A 16,783-nucleotide genomic window follows, 5' to 3' on the forward strand; every position below is an offset into this window, starting at 1 on the left:
AGAGAGGATGGTGGTGAAACTCTGGGACTGAGGAAGGTCCGTGACAAAATCCACAGCGATATGGGACCAAGGGTGTTGTGGTACCGGCAGAGGCTGTAAGAGGCCAGCTGGTTTCAGGTGAGAAGACTTGACCATGTTACAGATGGAACACTGATGAACAAACTTGATCAGCTCGAAGGGAAGTCCACCAGAAGCGATTGGAGTCTAGCTGAGTGGTGGCCGTGATACTTGGATTCCCCGTGCTAGGAGTGAAATAAACCCATTGGAGGACACGATTGCAGAGATTGGGAGGAACAAAGAGGCGGTCCCCCGGGCACTCCGGGGGTGATAGATGTCTTTGCTGAGCTGTAGAAACCTCCGTGATGATATCATAGTGCACTGGTGCGACAATGAGAGAGGAGGGCAGAATGGGGACTGGTTCTGAACACTCGTCATTACTGTCGAACTGGCATGAGAGAGCATCCATCCGCCTTGCCGTTCTTAGAACCTGGTCTGAAAGTGATTTTGAAATTTAATCTGGAGAAGAAGAGGGACCAGCGGGCCTGGCAAGCATTCAGATATTTGGCGGATCTGAGATATTCCAGATTTCTGTGGTCAGTAAGCACAGTGAAAGGATGACACACCCCCCCCCCCAGCTTAGATGAGGACGTGTAGCAAAGGATAATTAATCAGGATTCAGAGTCCAGAGATAATACTGAAAGGTGCAACGCAGACCTGGGTAAATCAAACCTTCACAAATAACAAAGGGGAGAGCAGTCCAGAAAAAGGGGATAGGCAAGGTGCAGGTGATAATACTAAAGGTAATCAATATAATTAAGCAGGGTTAGACAGGGATGAAAGTGAAGAGGGACACTGGGAAATGCAGTCCTAACCATAAAGGTTGAACCATCATTGATTTGTTGTGCTGCCTTCATTGATATATGGGATAAATTGATCATAATGTTCATACTGGTAAATATGTAGGCTCAACAGAGTAAAGAACATCAAGACAAGTCAAATATTTTGTCAGACAAGCTTGAAATTTTATCAAGATCTGACAACAGTTAGTAGTTGTGGAAAGATGTGGTGGAGTAACTCAATATATATATATATATATATATATATATATATATATATATATATATATATATATATATATATATATATATATATATATATATATATATATATATATATATGTACACTCCTTAGCTACTTTATTAGGAGTGACACCCAGTGTGGTCTTCTGCTGCTGTAGCCCAGCTGTTTCAGGGTTCGATGCGTTTTGTGTTCAGAGATGGTATTCTGCATAGCTGGGTTGTATCAATTGGTTATTTGAGTTACTGTTGCCTTTCTATTATCTCTAACCAGTCTGCCCATTCTGCTCTGGCCTCACGTCAACAAAACATTTTCATCCAAGCAACTGCCGCTCACTGGATATTTTCTCTTTTTCAGATCATTCTCGTGTAAACCCTTGAGATATGGTTGTGCCCGCCTGGCACCAACATCCATTCCATGTTCAAAGTCACTAAAATCCCCTTTCTTCCCCATTCTGATGCTTGGTTTAAACTTCAAGTCGTCTTCACCACATCTGGATGCCTAAATACATTGAGTTGCTACCATGTGATTGGCTGATAAGCAATTTGGTTTACCAAGCAATTGAACAGGTGTACAGTACCTAAAAAAGTGGGCGTGGTGTGTGTGTTTGTAGCCAGTAAAAAAAAAAAACAGCATATGCTAGTTAGGTTTTGAAGCATATCTGCTGGTTTGAGCTGGTTTAAGCTTGTCATGTGCTGGTCCCAAACTGGTCCTGAGCAGGTAACTCAACATTACGTCAGCTAAGACGTATATGGGAACTCTTAACTTCTCCACTTTCACTGAAATCTTATTGGCTAACGCCAGCTGGGGACAGCTGACCAATTGATGCGAAGCATGCAAATACTGACAGGTCAGCGGGCAGTATAAAATGCATGGGCGCGAAAATTACCTCAGAATCTCTTTCTTCACACTAGAAGTCTTATCTAAGTCATCGTGGAAGTTGCAATAGAGGACAACTCACCTTGTTTTTCCTCTCCGCATCCGATGGCTGCTAAGGCTAGATATGGACCTTCACCAGTTCTGTGTGACCTGCCTGGGATTCTCACACGGACCACACATGCGCCCACTGTGCTTAGCTGCCAGTGCGTGCCCTCAGAGCCAGAGTGGCTCGGAAAACAGCGGGAATGAGGCCCACTGCCGGCAGCGAGCCGCTGTTGGGCCCTCCCCTGCCCGAAGACGAGTTTGACGTCGGCGTGGTGGACAATAGCTTCCGCCTTGTCCTCTTCGGAGCTGGTGTGGAAAACGACTCCATGTCGCTTTCGACGTCGAAAAAGGTTTGGGCCTCTCAGTGGTACCGCCCTGACCAAGAGGGCCCTGCAGACCTCCAGGAGTAGCTCGTCAGGGTCTTCGGAAAGGCTGTCATGGAGCTGGGTCTCGAATGCATTGCACCTGACGAGCCTGTGAAAGGTAACTGGACTCGTGGCTCCTCCAGTATAGCTGCTACCAGACGGCATTTAGGCATGCAAGAGCTTGTGGTGAAGTCACTCTGCTACGCAGGCCATGTTCACGCACGTGGACTAGGCGGAAACCCTCCCCCCATCGAGGAAACTGTTACTGCACACCTGTGCCTGTCTCCCTCTGCATTTGAGTATTGTCCTCAATAAAAGCATGTATACAATCAACAAAAGAGCTTTACTTCCTCTTACACTCATCACTGTGTCACTCGCCCTGTCTCAGAACAGTGCAGAGCCACAACCTATGATTATAATGGCCTCGCGAGGGAACGAGAGTGCCAACACCACAAAGACACATGCATCATCTCCCCCACATCACTATGGGTGACGTTTGCTATATGTGTTTAAATGATGTTTTTGTGAGTAAAATTTTACTATAGAAGCAGGTATGCAAATTCTTGCACCCAAAATTGTGTCACTCGCCTTGTCTCAAACAGCGCAGAGCCACAACCCATGATTATAATGGCCTCTCGATGGCGCAAGAGTGTCACACCATTACGCGATGCCCTGGCCAAAATTAGCCATCAGGCTGTAGAGGTAACGCGTCCGCGGTGTCATTTCATGGACGGTAGGAGGGCTATCCCGGGCGTTTCACCGTGGATACTGGGAATAATTCACAACGGATATTCTCTCCAATTCAAACGCAGACCTCCCCGCTTCAATGGCGTTGTCCCGTCACTGACTTTGCCCCAAAACTGTCCTGTTCTGCGAGAGGAAGTTCTCAGTCTGCTCAAGAGGGAGCGATAGAGCGAAATTTCCCCTCAGATCGAGCGGAATGCACATGTTGAATTATCTGGATGATAGGCTGATTTTAGCCCACTCAAGAGATGTGCTATCAGTCACGTGGAAACAATGCTTCGCCGTTTGGATACGTTGGGACTGCGTGTGAATATGTAGAAGAGCGTGTTTTTACGAGTCAGACTATAACATATCTGGGAATATGTTTGGACTCGATGGCGATGCGAGCCCATCTCTCTCTAGAGCATTTAATCGACTCTGCACTGTTTCAGACCGGGCAGGTCGTTTACTCTGAGGGAATTTCAGAGGCTTCTAGGACTGATGGCGGCGGCTTCTTCAGTGTGCCATCTGGGTCTGCTACAATGCGGCCGCTACAATATTGGCTGTAACTCGAGTTCCGCCGAGGGCGTTGTCTTCGGTCCACAATACATACGTTCATTCACAGTGGCGTCAGCACTCTGAGACCGTGGAACAGCCCGGATATGTTCAGCCCAGGAGTTCTTTTCTCTGCGAACGCGTCTACTTCAGGCTGGGGATCAGTGCGTCTGAGCGTACCTGCCTCAGGCCTGTGGTTGGAGTCAGAGAGAAGGTGGCACATAAACCGTTTGGAATTGGAAGCAGTGTCCTAATATCCCTGCAAGCCTTTCGGTCGAAATTGGAGCGACAACATGTACTGATTCAAACTGACAACACGTCTGTGGTCTCGTACATAAATCGCCAGGGCGGCGTGTGCTCCAGAGCTCTATTCAAACAGGCAGCGAGTCTCCTGTTGTGGGCGGACTGACACTTTATCTCCATAGGCTTCACCCAGGATCAGATCTAATGATTTGGGAGGGAGGAAGTGGATTTGTTTGCCATGAGTGAGAACACACACTGTAAGATGTTCTTCTCGCTATCTCACTCCCCCCTGCTGGGAGATGCTCTGACATCGCGTTCACCGGGAGCCAGGCTTACGCGTTCCCTTCGGTGAAGATTCTGCCTGTGTTGTGCAAAATCAGGGAGGAGAAAGCGTCAGTTATACTCGTGGCCCCGAACTGGCCGAATCAGCCCTGGTTCACGGACCTGAGAGAGTTAATCATGGCTCCCCCATGGCGAATCCCCCTCAGGCAGGACCTGCTGTCTCAGGCGAATGGCACAATATAGCACCCCAGCCCCGTGCTGTGGAACCTTCATGTGTGGCCGCTGCGGGGACCCTAACAAGCGGGATGCTCTGCACTCACGAGTGCTAAACACACTTACAGAGACGCGAGCACCATCAAACATTCGCTGCTACGCGCAGAAGTGGGGAGTTTTCACAAAATGGTGCGAGGACATTTATATTGACCCGGGGACCTGTTCCGTGTCGGATCTGCTTTCTACAGCACAGTATGGATAGCGGGAGTTTGAAACCATCCACGCTGAAGGTGTATGTGACCGCTATTGCCGCTTTCGTTCCCCGGTTGACGGGCAAACGATTGGTAAGCACGCTCTAGTAATCAGTTTTCTCAGGGGAGCAAGGAGATTGCCCTCCGTGCCGCTGTGGGATTTAGTTCTAGTTTTGAGGGCTCTATCTCTTACTACCGTTCGAGCCATTAGCTTCGATCCCGGTTAAGGAGCTTCCCTGAAGACTGCCTTGCTTCTTGCTCTCGGCGAAGCGCCTTGGAGACTTTCATGAGTTTTTGGTGAACAATATTGCATCGGTTTCGGACCTGCCGACTGTAATGTCACTCTCCGGCCGAGACCTGGTTTCGTTCCGAAGTCACTCAATACACCGTTTTTTTGTTTCCCTGCCCGCCTCAGCCTTGCGTGACGCTGATGCTCAGAACGCCGAGACCCTGGTAGGGTTTTAGGGATGTATATGAATCGCTCTACCACCTTTTGTCAGTAGGTCCAGCTGTTTGTGTGCTTGGTGGATGTAATAAGGGACGTGCTGTTTCTAAACAAAGACTTTCTGTTTAACTCTCATGCTTAAGTGCTTATTGCGTTGTGTCTGCCCTGGTTAGTGCAGACTTCAATATATTGCTTGAAGTTATGCAAATTTTGTTAGGGTCGGAGCAGATGTCTCATTGGCCTAGTTCCGCCTATCAGATGCAAGCACTCTTAGCGACACGGCCATTGGCTAGAACTGTCCTGCTTATGTGTGGGGGTGATTGACTCCGTTCAGGGCTTATCTTCACTGCTCTCATGGCGGGATTTTATACAGTTCCCATATATGTCTTAGCTGACATAATGTTGAGTTACTGCCTCGAGAAGGAACATCTCCGGCTACTATTGTAACCTCGGTTCCCTGAGAGGCGGGAACGAGACATTACGTTAGCCGCCATGGTCAGCTGTTTGATCAGCTGTGCTAGCGTACAGTCATGATTCTGACATAATTTTCATGCCCATGCATTTTATACTGCCCGCTGAACTGTCAGTATTTGCATGCTTCGCGTCAATTGGCCAGCTGTCCCCAGCTGGCGTTAGCCAATAAGATTTCAGTGAAAGTGGAGAAGGGAAGAGTTCCCATATACGTCTTAGCTGACGTAATGTCTCGTTCCCGCCTCTCAGGGAACCGAGGTTACGATAGTAACCGGAGACGTTTCCCCTGGTGGTAGGAAAGTATCAGTCGCCTGAGCTGGTACCCACTTTCATCCAAGTGCAAACTTCCTTTTAAAAGGAGGAACTGTCACAGAACTGGTGACACACACTTTTTACACTGAACTATTGACAGGATTGACTAACACAGAAAGTGATCACAAAACAGACTTTAACGACTACAATAGGACAAAATCAGAGACTCATTTATTTTAAAGGGCCCATTTTTATTTTATTTTTTTCATATACATGTTATGCAATTGTGTTTCAACTGTTATTTGCAACTTAATGTGAGTAAAAGTTACTGGTTACTACTTACCTGGTCTGATATTTCCTTTTATGGGTACAGTTTATATCACTTAGCTCCTTTCGAACCTAGCACAGTGTAAGCTTATGTTTAATGTGTATCATGGTTACAAAATGTTAGCAGAAATGTAATTTGGTGTGGGGGGAAATCTATGTTCTTTTAATATAGTAAAATGAGTTAAATGGTGCAGAATACTTGGTAGCAGCCTTAAAGGGATAGTTCAACCAAAAAGAAAAATTATGTCATTAATGACTCACCCTCATGTCGTTCCAAACCCGTAAGACCTCCATTCATCTTCGGAACACAGTTTAAGATATTTTAGATTTAGTCCTAGAGCTTTTCTGCCCCTCCATTGAAAGTGTGTGTATGGTATACTGTCCATGTCCAGAAAGGTATAACATCTTCAAAGTAGTCCATGTGACATCAGAGGGTCCATTAGAATTTTTTGAAGCATCAAAAATACATTTTGGTCCAAAAATAGCAAAAACTACGACTTTATTTAGCATTGTCTTGTCTTCTGGTCAGTTTTGAGATCGTTCACTGCAGTTTGTGATATCCGGTTCACAAACGAATCGTTTGATGTAACTGGATCTTCTTGAACCAGTTCACCAAATCGAGCTGAATCATTAGAAATGGTTTGGGTCTCCAATAAGCATTAATCCACAAATTACTTAAACTGTTAACTTTTTTAATGTGGTTGACACAACCTCTGAGTTCAAACAAACCAATATCCCGGAGTAATTCATGTACTCAAACAGTACACTGACTGAACTGCTGTGAAGAGAGAACTGAAGATGAACATTGAGCCGAGCCAGATTTGTGGATTAATGCTTATTGGAGACGCGAACCACTTCAAACGATTCAGTTTGTTTCGTTGAACTGGAGAGCAATGAGTATTAAAATATAGGGTGAGTTAGAACAACAGCTTAAAGTTATAGTTCACCTACAGTTGAGTTAGAACAACAGCATAAAAGGATAGTTCACCTACAGTTGCTGGCCCCCATCGACTTCCATGTTATGACAAAAAAAAAAAAAACACTATGCAATTCAGGTGACCAACTACTGAAGGTGAACTATACCTTTAACCAATAAGAAAGAGAAACAGGCGTGAAATCACTCTTCTTCTTTCCACTCCCCTCCTCTGTTGTCAGTAGAAGCAGAAAGTCCCAGAGTAAAAACATAAAGGATTTACGGGAGAAAAGCTATTTTTAAGTAAGAAATTTAAATATCACATCTTACCATAATTTGATTTCTGTTTATGTTCGGCAGACCTAGAATAATCTTACATTTATTTCTATTTTATATTGTATTAGTTAAGAATAAAATATTGTTTGTAATTTTTAGGTTTACCATTTTAAATTAAAAGTGAGGGTTAAATATGTGTTAGGAAGATGGCATTATAATTATATTGAACAATACATTTCTCCATATTTTCTATTAGTGGAGTCACAGCAACTGCAGCCATTACTTGATAGTATTTTAGTGTATTAATATAAAAGTGTTTTGGACTGTACCCAGTATTTTGACCTAAATGGAACAAGAAATATTTAGCTGCACTTAAGATGATCAAGTATTTTAAGCCATTTTTGTAGTGTCTGTTTTACCAATGTGAGTCAAAATATCGTCGAGATGAGCCTGTTGTTACAGGTGTTGATGTGATACAATATGCAAATACATCTTGAGAATGAGCTATTTGAATATCAAAGCTACTTATGTCTTTCATGTAAATCAACACAAAATCAGCCTGTGCAGCATTTAATGCTGCAAAATATGACTTTTGCTTTCAGTAAATTTGACATGTTTTTGATAGAAAAGTAAACTGCTCTCTGTAGTGTGAATAAATAGCCTTTTTCCACACATGCTCGCGTCACAAACTCAGTGCATTTATTAGTTGGCATATCAACACTATAGTGAAGAGGGTAAAAAGATTTTACTAAACATTGCTACTCCGCATGGTTAGGGATGTAATTCACATAAATTACTTTAATTAATTCTGTTTACGACTTAATGAGAAACAGGCAGAAAATGTACTGTAGGGAGAACCTAAAAATGTTCACTAATTATTTTAAAACATTTACATTATTCTTATACTGCTGCTGTGTTTACAGTTGCTCCATTTTATGCCAGTTTCCGCTAATGAATAAAAAATAAAAAAAGTTATTGCGACTTTTTTATCTCAATATTCTGAGAAATAGAGTGAGCATTGCAAGATAAAAACTCAATTCTTTTTTTTTCTTGTGTGATATAAACTCGCAATTGTGAGTTTTAAAGTCCAGTTCTCAGAATAGCAAGTTTATGTCTCAAAAATGTTTGCCTAAACAGGAACTTACGGCTGAAATTAAGGCTACTTGCCTACACCTAGCCACTGCATGTTTGCAGTGTAAACTTTAAAGTCATTCATTACACTACTCAAAAATTGTGATACAGAACATTGGAAATGTGTTTGATTATCTCTCAGAATACAAAAGTGAGGATCTATGTGAGCAGTCATGGACGGGAGTCTGTTTGTGCTGCTTCTGCTGTCAGGTTGGTGTGGTCATCTGTAATCTGTATTTATGATGATGTGTTCACATATTAATGTTTTAACATGTTTATTTTAACAGAGCTCTTCTGGAGCAGTTCTGCTCTTTCTCGTCAGTATCACTATATAAATGTGAGAATGTCGTGGCCAGAGGCTCAGAGTTACTGCAGAGAGAGATTCACTGATCTGGCTACTGTAGACAGCATGGATGATGTGAACAGGCTGGTAAATATAGTGGATGCTGGATACAGTGGATCAGTGTGGATTGGACTGAAGAGGGGGACACAGAAACGCTGGGGTTGGTCTAATGGAGAAAACACATCTTCTCAGTACTATAACTGGGCTTCGGGACAGCCAGATGGTGGAGATTGTGTAGCTACTGTTTCTGGTGTTTGGCATGATATGTTATGTAGCTATAAGCGATATTTTGTGTGCTATGGTGAGTTACCTGTTCTTTTAAATTTATAATTGTGCCGTTTAACTCAAAAAGAAGAGCTGAGAGTTGATGCCTTCTTTGTGTCCCTCAATAGAAAATGATTCCTACTTTTTGGTATCAACTGCTAAAATCTGGACAGACGCTCGGAGCTACTGCAGACAGCATTACACAGACCTGCCCACAATCCACAACTCTAAGGAAAATAACCAGATAAATAAGATTATTTTATCTGGATGGTACATCTGGATTGGTCTGTTCCTGGACTCTTGGGAATGGTCTGATCAGTGGGATCTGAGATTCAAACACTGGGCAGCAAACCAGCCATCCATGAGTTTTGATAATTGTGTTGGCATGTCAACAACCGATTCTGGGAAATGGTTTCAACAGAACTGTGATCTACAGCAGCCTTTTGTCTGCTATGGAGGTGAGTTTCCCCCAGTTAACAGAATTAAATGATTCAAACAAGAGGTTTGAAGATCATAGACATTTTCCTTCATTTTGAGCATGACTTAATGTATTTCTCTAGATGACAAGAGAAAACAAATTGTGAGACTGAAAGTGACCTGTGATGGAAAATGCATGTTGAATGATCCTTCACTACAGACGGCTATTCTGAATGAGGTTTGTATCTGTCTTAAACAGTATTTAGTATCAAATTCTGATGCAACAACAGTTTGCCAAGTTTATGCACATCAGTGAAACGGCTGAAGAAGAATGTATTAAATTACCTTAAACCCAACAAGCACTAATCATTTCATCAGTATCATCATCATTATTATTGCTGGTTTTGTTTATTATTTGGGGCTAAAGATGATATGAAGCCTATGTATGTGACATGATTTGTCAGATTTGATTTGATTCTTTCTTGCTGGTCTTCCAGATAAGTGAAAAGCTGAAGAACATGAGGTTGGAAAGTGAGAGCAAAATAAGCTGGAGAAAGGGGGAAGGTGGAGAGGTGTTTTATCAGGAAAATAACCATGTGGTGAATTTAGATAATAAATGTAATAGGCTTGTGTGACATATTTTTATAACCTAAACACAGTTTAAAGAAATATCAAGCAATGCTGTTTTAGCAACTGTAGTAGTAGTAGTAGTAGTAGTATTACAATAATATGATATTAATGATACAATACAATATTGATGAATCTGTAACTTTAGATACAAATATATGCATTCTTAAAAGATTATATGCTATTTTTCTTTTAACCAATTTAATTCCATTATTTTCCTTCAATTCCACTGATTAAATTTTCTTTTAAGTACTGTAGTTTAAATTCACTGTGATTTTTTTTAAACCATAATTCTGTTCTAGTACATGCATAGAAGATTTTGAGCTGTACTATATGCATATTGTCAGACTTTGATCTGTGTTTGTTTTTCATTCTGTGACCCTTCTCCATCAGAGAGGCAAATATTGTCTATTATAGGAAGAGAAAATAATAAACATCAGAACCTTCACATTATACAAGCGTATGATAGATAATTTAACATTTATTTAAGCCATGTATACCAAAAATGTAGCAATCTGTGTAAACATTAGATTACCTGAACAATGACATCAGGGAGAGATGCAGTCATCCTAAACTCCACAGTGCCAGTGTCCTGGACATTAGAATCTCCAGAGTTAGAAGAGGTAGATAGAGGTTATATTCTCCTTGCAATATGTCTAGTGCTATAGTCAGTGTCTTCAACACAATACAATATTCCTTTGGGAACAGATAGCCTACTCCCGATCTGTGTAGCATTTTTTTTTTTCAAAAATGAGTGCAAACAGTATTTAACTCAGCAACTGGAATGTCATTGATCCTGGACAGGGCATCATGAAATGAATTCCATTGTGAAGTAGGCACTATGAGGTTTTTTATTTTAATTTAATTTTTTTTTTTAATTCTCTTTTTTTTTAAACTCAGAAGCCACAGAAGAACGGTTTGCTTTTGTCAATAGAGCAGAACACTTTGAAACAACATCTCTGTAGATGACTTTGGACTAATTTGCTTCAAGCCATTTCTTAACATGGTGAAAAATGAGGTTCAGTGTGTGTGATGCACACCTTATGTGTGGCGGGGGAGAAAACTGTCTATCAGAATCTGTGGAGAGAGCCTGCTCAACATCAGTAAATGTCACCTCTTCATCGTCCTCTGACTCCTCATCAGAATCTGATTGTTCTATCATTTTAAAAGCTTTGATAAAATTGGACCTGTTGCCTATCCATCTAATTCTTTTACAAGCTAATGCTGAATTCCCACATACAAAAGTAGATGGATCAATCCAATGTTCTGTAATTCCAAGAAAACTTTTATGCCTCCAAATGTCGGCAGTCGTGGAAATATATTTCCAAACTCTCGTGTGCCTTCTTAAGCTCATTTCCCATATCAGTTCATACTTCCTTATCCAAGTAAGACAAAAAAAAATTCGATCAGGCGCAGAGCTTCCATTTTACCACACACAGGTATTTAAATAATAAGTAATGAGGTTAATTTATACAGCGCCTTTCCCAAGCTCAGGGACGCTGAACATTGTACACCAAAGCAACAAAAATTGATAACACGGAACAATTTCATTGGACATTTGCCAAATGCAAATAATACAGTTGTAGTGAAGACATAAAAATGGAAAACAAAATGAACAAATACACATGTAAATTAGTGATAGTGTTGATTAAACAAATTAGTTTTGACTTGAATTCACTAAAAGAGGTGACTGTTCTGAGTGCCAGGGGAAGTGAATTCCAAAGTTCGGGCGCAATAATGGAAAAGGACCTGCGACCCATTGAAGATAGCCGGAACCTTGGTACAGAAAGAAGTTCAGAATTAGAAGATCGGAGAGTGCGAGAAGATATATAAGAAGATAGTAGGTCGGTGTAACGCTTTACAATCTTTATAATCATCAGGAAGAAGGAGGCGGGAACCGGCAGACAATCAATTCTTTAATTAGAAAATAAACACACAACAAAAAAAAAACAAACACAAACTAAAACCAAGGCCTGGTCCTCTCTCGTCCTTCACTGTCGTCGCTCCTCTTTTGTATCCTTCCGATCTCCTCCGTGGAACTCGAGACCGGTGGGTCGAGCAGGTGTCGCTCATTTCCAATCACTCCACCGGCCTCGCTCCATTCCCACGGCTCTCAAGCCCCACTTGTCACAGTCGGAAAGATAGGAGGGAGCAAGACCTTTAAGTGCCTTAAAGGTGAGCAGAAGAATTTTGTATTGCACAGGAATAGATACAGGCAACCAGTGAAGATTAAATAAAACAAGGGTTTTACGGCGCGTAAGTGTAAGTTAATAATCTGGCTGCAGAATTTTGAATGTACTGCAGACGAACAATGGAGTGAGCTGGTAAGCATGAGAAAAGAGTGTTACAATAGTCTAGGCGAGTGGTAATAAATGCATGCACTAATGATTCCTCATCTTTTCTACTCAGAAAATGATGAAGTTGTGCACTTCAACGTAGTTTAAAAAAAGGAGCTTTGGAGAGTTTGCTAATGTGGTCACCCAAGGTTAGTGATGGGCCTAGAGTGTTCCTGTAGCTCAAGTGGTAGAGCATTGCATTAGCAAGCACAAGGTTGGGGCTTCAAATCCCAGGGAACACATGTTAGGAGAAAATTGTAAGCTTAAATGCAATGTAAGTAGCCTTGGTTAAAAGCGTCTGCTAAATGCATTAACTTAATTTTTAATTTAATTTAGAGTGGCACATAAGCTTCTAACAGTAGACAATGGAAAACTAGAAATAGCGTCAAGGTCAAAGCAAGAAACATCAATTAATTTTTTTTATTAGGGATGGGAGACCAATTATTAAAATTTATGTTTTATTCAAGTTCAGACTGAGAAAATTAGAATGTAGCCAATCATTTAACTAACTGACACATGAAGATAAGGATGTCATCGTAGAATCTGGTTGACAAGAAGTATATATCTGGATGTTATCACCATAACAGTGGTTAAAACCATGACGACAAATTATTTGGCCAAGAGGCTGAATATAAAGGATGAATAATAATGGTCCGATAACTGGTCCTTGTTTGAGCAGGACAGTAGGAGCTTTGGAATTGTGCAGTGAGATGAAGTATTGCCTATCTGTGAGATATGAGGAGAACCAGGATAATGCAGAACCTGAGATGCCAACTTCTGCAAGGCGAGAGAGTAATATCTTATGACAAATAGTATCAAAAGCTGAGCTAAGGTCAAGTAATAGAAGAATTGATAAACTGAATCGCCAGAAAGTACTGTAATAGATCATTGATAACCTTTACTAGCGCAGTTTCAGTACTGTGCTGTGTGCGAAAACCACTGAAAAATATCAAAGAGACTGTTGCGATCTAGAAATCACTGCAGCTGAGAGGCAACAGTCTTTTCCATGATTTTAGATACAAATGGCAGGTTAGAGATTGGATGATAGTTGGATAGATTTACAGCACCCAGAATCATTTTTTTTTAAGAATAGGAGTAACAGCACCAGTCTTGAGTGAAATAGGAACAGTGAAAGAAATGAAAGACATGTTTATGAGGTGTGAGATAGGGGCAGAAATAACAGGGATACAGTGCTTCAGGAGAAAAGTAAGTGCAGGGTCTAGTTGGCTTGAAGAGGAATTTGATTTCTGTATAACACCAGCAATTAGAGATGGATTAGTGAAGTCAAAGTCAATGATTGGGTAGACTGAGTTTGCTCACAATTAGAAACAGTCGGTTCGTCATCAAAATCCCCACATAAAACATGGAGCTTTAGCCCTATCATTAGCTTTGTTTATGATGCTGGAGATATAAGAGCGGGCTGCATTCAAGGCAGTTTTGAAGTTCATGATGTAATCAGAATAGACAAGATGATGGACAGTTACCTATTTTCCAGAAAAGACATTCAAGTTGTCTGCTTTTTGCTTTCATAGCACGAAACTCTGCCTAAAACCAAGGAGAGGAGTGGGACATGGGAACAGACCTTCCAGGATGTTAGAAATAGAAGAATGATATCATAAACCATATATGGACATGTATACAATTTAAAACTTCAGGAACAACAGAGGATGCAACAGAATCAGAAAATGTACTGCTATCAACAGCATGTACATGACAGTATAAAATAGTTATGTTATCAGTGCATTTGGCTGGACAGATTAATGTAAAATATAATAAGCTTGTGGTCAGAGATAGGAATAGCCAGACCACTAATGGAGATGTTATTTCAACCAGATATACAGACCAGATCAAGTGTATGACCATGATTGTGAGTTGGAAAGTTAATGTTCTGAATCAGATCGAAACAGTCCAGTACAATTTATAATATTGACCCATGCAGTGTTTTTTTTTTTTTTTTTTTTTTGGCTATTGCTAAAAATATACCCCAGGCACTAATTTGTTAGATAATTTATTAGAAGAGATGTACATGTTGTCACATTTCTTTAAATTGAAAAATATCAATTGAAAAAATTTATTTAAGTAAAAGAATGGAAATAAATTAAAAACAACACACAACTCTGAACCCCAAGTGGATTTATATAAACTGTACAACAGGGTTCCTCAACTGCAAGACTGGCCATCTGGATGTTCTGATTTTAGTTTATAATGTTCATTCTATCTCCAACCAGGAGAGGTTGCTAGTTTCCAGCCGCTCCCTGTATTCATTTCAGTGTTAAGTGCAAATAATAAATGAAAAACTGACCATGAAAACAGCATTTTCCAGTCAAGATGGTAAACAGATTATATTTTTTACAAGTTCAAGGGGATACTTATATGTTTGGAAATCTATTAAGCTATGTGAATCGTCATCACATCACTGCGCATGAACAGTAGGGACGACAGAGTTGCACTTGCCTCAAATTTCAAAGGTAAAATGCATTGGCAACAAAAGGTAAATTTAAGGCCATGTAAATTCTAAAATGATACAGAGAGTCTTAATTATTAAGAGGTCTTAAATTTGGGACAGAAAGACAAGAATTGCAATATAGACTGGTATGTAGATTAAACTTATAGGCTGATTTTACAGAATAAACTTGAGCTACCTGCTGTTGGCAGAGAACGAATTTGCTTTTTCAATAAGCCCTCTGCTATTTTTGCTACATATTTTTAAATGTGAACCAGTGGTAACTGGTAACAGCAGTGAGGTTCTAGTATGCAGAGAGGAATAAATTATATATTAAATAAATAAATAAATAAATAGGAAACTCAGCTGCAAACATAATGTAAATATTTTCCTATTGAAAGGTGGCAGAATTTTTTGGTATTCGATAGTATTAGTTTATATCACTAATATCACTGAAATCTTCCAAATGAGCTTTTTCCCAGTTTCGACCAGTGGAGTGATGCATGGTCCAAAAATGAAAATGAGCTGTTTGAATATGAAAATTTACTAATGTCTTGTCACAAAATTAGCATCTTCTGTAACATCTGCATTTGAGCAAAAGCATTAGCATTAGCTTTTTGGATAATGCAGCAATGTTCTTTAAGTTTAAATGTTACCAGAAGTGTGATGGTGTGTTCAGGCGGCTCAGACTCTGTGTCACACGTTTCTGTAATGGTTCACTTTCTGTTCTAGACTGTTATGAATGAATCTGTGAAATAAATACATTTTGTTTTATTGTGTGAAAGCTTTAAGCTTCTAGTAAACATATAGGCAAGTGACGGGGGGGGGGGTGGTTCTTTAGAATAAAACGGCTTAACTGGTCAACATTAGAGTTTATTCTGTCATAGCCAAGAACTGAGACGAACATGTAAAGTGACCAAAGATACATTCGTTTAGTTTTACTTGGCATTTTGGGGCTAGGTTTACCTTTAAATTTACACATTTAGCAGATACTTTTATCCAAAGTGACTTACAGTGCAATCAGGCAAATACATTTTTTACCAGTACGTGTGTTCCCTGGGAACAGAACCCACAAACATTTGCGCTGCTAACACAATGCTCTACCACTGAGTCACAGGAGCACGATACCTGAAATAGGGTTACCTGAAATAACCAGAGAGTGTTGCAAATGAGCTGTCTACAGTATAACCCTGCTGAGGTAGTAGCTAAAATTCTTTCTGTAAAAAATATAAAAGATTTACAAAGAAAATATCTGAGTTAAGGAATGAGGGTTTTATGTCTGACAGTAATTTAATCCAAAATAATGTTAATGGATGTTACATGACAGATCTGCCAGCATGTCAGCAATCAGCATGATGTCTTAATAGATTAAAACTTTTGGAATAATTAAGATTTTATGTTTGTTTTTTTAAATAAGTCTCTAAGTGAAAGTCAAGACATTTGCCAAGTATGGTAACCAATACTCAGAGCTCTGCATTTAACCCATCCAAGTGCACACACACAACAGTGAGAAGTGAACATACCCCAAGAGCAATGGGAAGCTATATAACCAGCACCTGGGGGTTCACAGCCTTGCTCAAGGGCATTCAGCTATGGGTATTGAGGGTGGAAGAAAGCACTGTTTTATAAATATTATTTAAATATTATCTGTAATGTTTATAATTGTGAATTAAAATGTTAAAATAAATAGAAGTGGGGGTAGATGAAGTAAATTTGATCTCCAGAGTACATTCATAAATAAGATAAAAAATGTTCATGTTTCCTCTTTATGTTAAAGACTCTTTATGTTGTTCTCCCTTCGCTATGAAGACCATCCTGTTGTCAAGCCCACCAGCCCCAGCTCTCACAAGCCCGCCGTCCACACCAGAATCAGCTTCATCCCCAGAGCTTGCTCTAGTGAGGGCT

Source organism: Carassius auratus, chromosome 2 (assembly GCF_003368295.1).
Source record: "Carassius auratus strain Wakin chromosome 2, ASM336829v1, whole genome shotgun sequence".
Lineage (NCBI taxonomy): Eukaryota > Metazoa > Chordata > Actinopteri > Cypriniformes > Cyprinidae > Carassius > Carassius auratus.